Source organism: Arachis stenosperma, chromosome 10, assembly GCF_014773155.1.
Source record: "Arachis stenosperma cultivar V10309 chromosome 10, arast.V10309.gnm1.PFL2, whole genome shotgun sequence".
NCBI classification, from domain to species: domain Eukaryota; kingdom Viridiplantae; phylum Streptophyta; class Magnoliopsida; order Fabales; family Fabaceae; genus Arachis; species Arachis stenosperma.
Window position 1 is genome coordinate 36,215,851 of NC_080386.1, and position 5,366 is coordinate 36,221,216.

At 41.4% G+C, this 5,366-nt stretch overlaps 1 non-coding gene across 1 annotated transcript; it reads right to left on the reverse strand.

Moving 5' to 3' along the window:
- Nucleotides 1-1,111: 1,111 nt before the first annotated feature.
- LOC130959030 (small nucleolar RNA R71) lies at nt 1,112-1,219 on the reverse strand. Its single transcript, XR_009078127.1, has one exon. It is a non-coding gene; the product is annotated as a small nucleolar RNA R71 (small nucleolar RNA).
- Between the last annotated feature and the right edge of the window lie 4,147 nt (nt 1,220-5,366).

The window sequence follows — 5,366 nt, forward strand, 5'->3', positions numbered from 1 at the left end:
CAATTTCTTTCCATTTTCAAAGATACTTGCTACCAATTAATGATTTGATTCAACATTTCAAGTATGTTGCCTTTTCTGTTGAGAAAGGTTTAATGTTTGAATCATATCTTTTCTTGTTAGACAGGTTTTTAATTTTCAAAATCAAATCTTTTTTTTAAAAATGTTTTTCAAATCATATTTTCTCAATCACATTTTTTTAAAACCAATCATATCTTCTTAACCACATCTTTTTCAAAATAGTTTTCAATCAAATCTTTTTGATTTCTAATTTCAAAATCTTTTTCAAAAATCACTTGATTTCTTTTCCACTTTCATTTTTCGAAAATTAAGTAATGTTTTTCAAAAATGTTTTCAAAATCTTCCACTTAATTTTCGAAAATTACTTCCCTTCTTCTCACATCCTTCTATTTATGGACTAACACTATCCTTAATGCAAAATTCGAACTCCATTTTCTCTGATAAGTTCGAATTTTCTACTTCTGTCTTCTACTCTTCTTTTCCTCTGACACTTCAAGGAATCTCTATACTGTGACATAGAGGATTTCACATTTCTTGTTCTCTTCTCTTTCTTATGAGCAGGAGCAAAGACAAAAGCATTCTTGTTGAGGCTGATCCCGAACCTGAAAGAACCCTGAAGAGAAAGCTAAGAGAAGCCAAAGCACAACTTTCTTTAGAGGACCTGACCGAATTCTTCAAAGAAGAAGAACACATGGCAGCCGAAAACAACAATGCCAACAATGCAAGGAAGGTGCTGGGTGACTTTACTGCACCTACTCCCGACTTCTATGGGAGAAGCATCTCTATCCCTGCCATTGGAGCAAACAACTTTGAGCTTAAGCCTCAATTAGTTTCTCTAATGCAACAGAATTGCAAGTTCCATGGACTTCCATTGGAAGATCCTCATCAGTTTTTAGCTGAATTCTTGCAAATCTGTGACACTGTTAAGACTAATGGGGTTGACCCTGAGGTCTACAGACTTATGCTATTCCCTTTTGCTGTAAGAGACAGAGCTAGAACATGGTTGGACTCTCAACCTAAAGAAAGCCTGGACTCTTGGGAATAGCTAGTCAATGCCTTCTTGGCAAAGTTCTTTCCACCTCAAAAATTGAGTAAGCTTAGAGTGGAAGTCCAAACCTTCAGACAGAAGGAAGGAGAATCCCTCTATGAAGCTTGGGAAAGATACAAACAATTGATCAGAAAGTGTCCCTCTGATATGCTTTCTGAATGGAGCATCATAGGTATTTTCTATGATGGTCTCTCTGAACTGTCCAAGATGTCTTTGGATAGCTCTGCTGGAGGATCTCTTCATCTGAAGAAGACGCCTACTGAAGCTCAAGAACTGATTGAAATGGTTGCAAATAACCAATTCATGTACACTTCTGAAAGAAATCCTATGAACAATGGGACTAGTCAGAAGAAAGGAGTTCTTGAGATTGACACTCTGAATGCCATATTGGCTCAGAACAAAATATTGACTCAACAAGTCAATATGATTTCTCAAAGTCTGTCTGGAATGCAAAATGCATCAAGCAGTACTAAGGAAGCTTCATCTGAGGAAGAAGCTTATGATCCTGAGAACCCTTCAATGGAAGAGGTGAATTACATGGGAGAACCCTATGGAAACACCTATAATCCCTCATGGAGGAATCATCCAAATCTTTCATGGAAGGATCAACAGAGACCTCAACAATAATGGTGGAAGAAACAGGTTTAGCAATAGCAAGCCTTTTCCATCATCTTCTCAGCAACAGACAGAGAGTTCTAAGCAGAATACTTCTGACTTAGCAACCATGGTCTCTGATCTAATCAAAACCACTCAAAGTTTCATGACTGAAACAAGGTCCTCCATTAGAAACTTGGAAGGACAAGTGGGTCAGCTGAGCAAGAAAATTACTGAACTCCCTCCTAGTACTCTCCCAAGCAATACAGAAGAAAATCCAAAAGGAGAGTGCAAGGCCATCAACATGGCCAAATTTTGGGAGGAAGAAGAGGCAGTGAACGCCACTGAGGAAGGCCTCACTGGGCGCCCACTGGCCTCCAATGAGTTCCCCAATGAGGAACCATGGGAATCTGAGGCTCAAAATGAGACCATAGAGATTCCATTGGACTCACTTCTGCCATTCATGAGCTCTGATGAGTATTCTTCCTCTGAAGAGGATGAATATGTCACTGAAGAGCAAGTTGCTAAATACCTTGGAGCAATCATGAAGCTAAATGACAAGTTATTTGGAAATGAGACTTGGGAGGATGAACCCCCTTTGCTCACCAAAGAACTGGATGACTTGTCTAGGCAGAAACTGCCTCAAAAGAGGCAGGATCCTAGGAAGTTTTCAATACCTTGTACCATAGGCACCATGACCCTCAAGAAGGCCTTCTGTGACTTAGGGTCAAGTGTAAACCTCATGCCTCTCTCTGTAATGGAGAAGCTAGGGATCTTTGAGGTGCAAGCTGCAAAAATCTCACTAGAGATGGCAGACAACTCAAGAAAACAAGCCTATGGACTTGTAGAGGACGTTCTGGTTAAAGTTGAAGACCATTACATCCCTACTGATTTCATAGTCCTAGAGACTGGGAAGTGCATGGATGAATCCATCATCCTTGGCAGACCCTTCCTAGCCACAGCAAAGGCTGTGATTGATGTTGATAGAGGAGAGTTGATCATTCAAGTGAATGAAGAACCCTTGGTGTTTAAGGCCCAAGGATATCCCTCTGTCACCATGGAGAGGAAGCATGAAGAGCTTCTCTCAAAAACAGAGCCAAACAGAGCCCCCACAGTCAAACTCTAAGTTTGGTGTTGGGAGGCCACAACCAAACTCTAAGTTTGGTGTTGAACCCCCACATTCAAACTCTAAGTTTGGTGTTGGGAGGTTCCAACATGGCTCTGAGTATCTGTGAGGCTCCATGAGAGTCCTCTGTCAAGCTAATGACATTAAAGAAGCGCTTGTTGGGAGGCAACCCAATGTTTTATAATTAACTATTTTCTTTTGTTATTTTATGTCTTTTGTAGGTTGATGATCATAAGAAGTCACAAAATCAATGAAAAAAGCAAAAACAGAATGAAAAACAGGAAGAAAAATAGCACACCCTGGAGGACGCACCTACTGGCGTTTAAACGCCAGTGAGGTTAGCTGTTGGGCGTTTAACGCCCAGTCTGGCACCATTCTGGGCGTTTAACGCCAGAAAGGGGCACCAGACTGGCGTTAAACGCCAGAGAAGGGCAAGAAGCTGGCGTTAAACGCCAGAAATGGGCACCAGCCCGGTGTTTAACGCTAGAAATGGCTAAAAACGTGTTTTTTCTTGCCATTTGGTGCAGGGATGACTTTTCCTTGACACCTCAGGATCTGTGGACCCCACAGGATCCCCACCTACCCTACCACTCTCCCTCTTCCCCAAAAACCCTTCACCTATCAAATCCCATCTTTCTCTTCACCACTCACATCCATCCTTCATAAAACCCCACCTACCTCACCATTCAAATTCAAACCACTTTCCCACCCAAACCCACCCTCACATGGCCGAACATCCCTCTCCCCCTCTCCTATATAAACCCCCCTTCACTCCTTCATTTTCACACACCTTAAACACCATTTCTCTCCCCTTTGGCCGAATACAAAGCCATTCCCTTTCTCCTCATTTCTCCTTCTTCTACTCTCTTCTTTCTTCTTTTGCTCGAGGACGAGCAAACATTTTAAGTTTGGTGTGGTAAAAGCATTGCTTTTTGTTTTTCCATAACCATTTATGGCATCCAAGGCCGGAGAAACCTCTAGAAAGAGGAAAGGGAAGGCAAAAGCTTCCACCTCCGAGTCATGGGAGATGGAGAGATTCATCTAAAGGGTGCATCAAGACCACTTCTATGAAGTTGTGGCCTTGAAGAAGGTGATCTCCGAGGCCCCTTTCTCACTCAAAAAGAGTGAATATCCGGAGATCCGACATGAGATCCAAAGAAGAGGTTGGGAAGTCCTTACCAACCCCATTCAACAAGTCGGAATCTTGATGGTTCAAGAGTTCTATGCCAATGCATGGATCACCAAGAACCATGACCAAAGTGTGAACCCAAATCCAAAGAATTATCTTACTTTGGTTCGGGGGAAATACTTGGATTTTAGTCCGGAGAGTGTGAGGTTGGCGTTCAACTTGCCTATGATGCAAGGAGATGGACATCCTTACACTAGAAGGGTCAACTTTGATCAAAGGTTGGACCAAGTCCTCACAGTCATATGTGAAGAGGGCGCCCAATGGAAGAGAGATTCAAGAGGAAAGCCGGTTCAATTAAGAAGGCATGACCTCAAGCCCGTGGCTAGAGGATGGTTAGAGTTTATACAACGCTCAATCATTCCCACTAGCAACCGGTCCGAAGTTACCATAGACCGGGCTATCATGATCCATAGCATCATGATTGGAGAAGAAATAGAGGTTCATGAGGTTATAGCCCAAGAACTCTATAAGGTGGCGGACAAGTCCTCTACCTTGGCAAGGTTAGCCTTTTCTCATCTCATTTGTCACCTCTGTTATTCAGTTGGAGTTGACATAGAGGGAGACACCCCCATTGATGAGGACAAGCCCATCACTAAGAAGAGGATGGAGCACACAAGAGATCCCACTCATCATGAGATCCCTGAGATTCCTCAAGGGATGCACTTTCCTCCACAAAACTATTGGGAGCAACTAAACACCTCCCTAGGAGAGTTGAGTTCCAACATGGGGCAACTAAGGATGGAGCATCAAGAACACTCCATCATCCTCCATGAGATTAGAGAAGATCAAAGAATCATGAGGGAGGAGCAACAAAGACAAGGAAGAGACATTGAGGAGCTCAAGCACTCCATAGGATCTTCAAGAGGAAAAAAGAGCCGCCATCACTAAGGTGGACCCGTTCTTTGATTTCCTTGTTCTTTATTCTTCTGTTTTTCGAATTTTAGTGTTTATGTTTATCTATGTTTGTGTCTTGTGATCATTAGTGTCTTAGTGTCTATGCCTTAAAGTTATGAATGTCCTATGAATCCATCACCTTTCTTGAAAAAAAAAAAACGTGCTTAATTGAAAAGGAAAGAATTGCATGAATTTTGAATTTTATAACAGTTTAATTATTTTGATGTGGTGGCAATACTCTTGTTCTCTGAATGTATGCTTAAACAGTGCATATGTATCTTGAATTTGTGGTTCATGAATGTTGGCTCTTGAAAGAATGATGAAAAAGGAGACATATTACTGAGGATCTGAAAAATCATCAAAATAATTCTTGAAGCAAGAAAAAGCATTTCTATTCAAAAAAAAAATCGAAAAAAAAAATCGAAAAAAAAAGAGAGAAATAAGAGTTGTGATCCAAGGCAAATAAGAGTGTGCTTAAGAACCCTGGACACCTCTAA